The sequence below is a fragment of the Tigriopus californicus genome, chromosome 6 (genome assembly GCF_007210705.1).
Source record: "Tigriopus californicus strain San Diego chromosome 6, Tcal_SD_v2.1, whole genome shotgun sequence".
NCBI lineage: Eukaryota > Metazoa > Arthropoda > Copepoda > Harpacticoida > Harpacticidae > Tigriopus > Tigriopus californicus.
In genome coordinates this window covers 8,572,564-8,573,059 of record NC_081445.1, presented here as the reverse complement: position 1 = coordinate 8,573,059, position 496 = coordinate 8,572,564, and positions in this window count along the sequence as shown.

Genomic DNA, 496 nt, shown 5'->3' with positions numbered 1-496 from the left:
GCTTGCGTCTTCACCCAGAAAAATGCCAGTTCGGACAAAGCACCCTGCATTTCCTCGGGCACAATATTTCTTCGGCTGGAATCCAACCCTTGAGTTCCAGAGTGGACGCTATTACGCAATTCCCTGTTCCTGCCACAGTTGGTTCCTTGCGACAATTCCTTGGAATGCTATCCTTTTATCACCGCTTCCTTCCAAACATTGCCCAGACTCTCATTCCTCTGTTTACGGCTTGTAACAATCTCCCCTCCACGCGCACCTTGGAATGGACTCCCTTCATGACGGCCGCCTTCCATCAAGCCAAGAAAGCCTTGGCAGACGCTACCCTGTTGGTCCACCCCATTCCAGGGGCACCGCTGGCTGTTTCTACAGACGCTTCTGATCTCGCGGTTGGGGGGGTGTTGGAGCAATATGCCCACTCCTCATGGCAACCGCTAGCATTCTTCAGCAGGAAACTTAGGCCTCCCGAAACTAAATATAGCACTTTCGATCGTGAGTT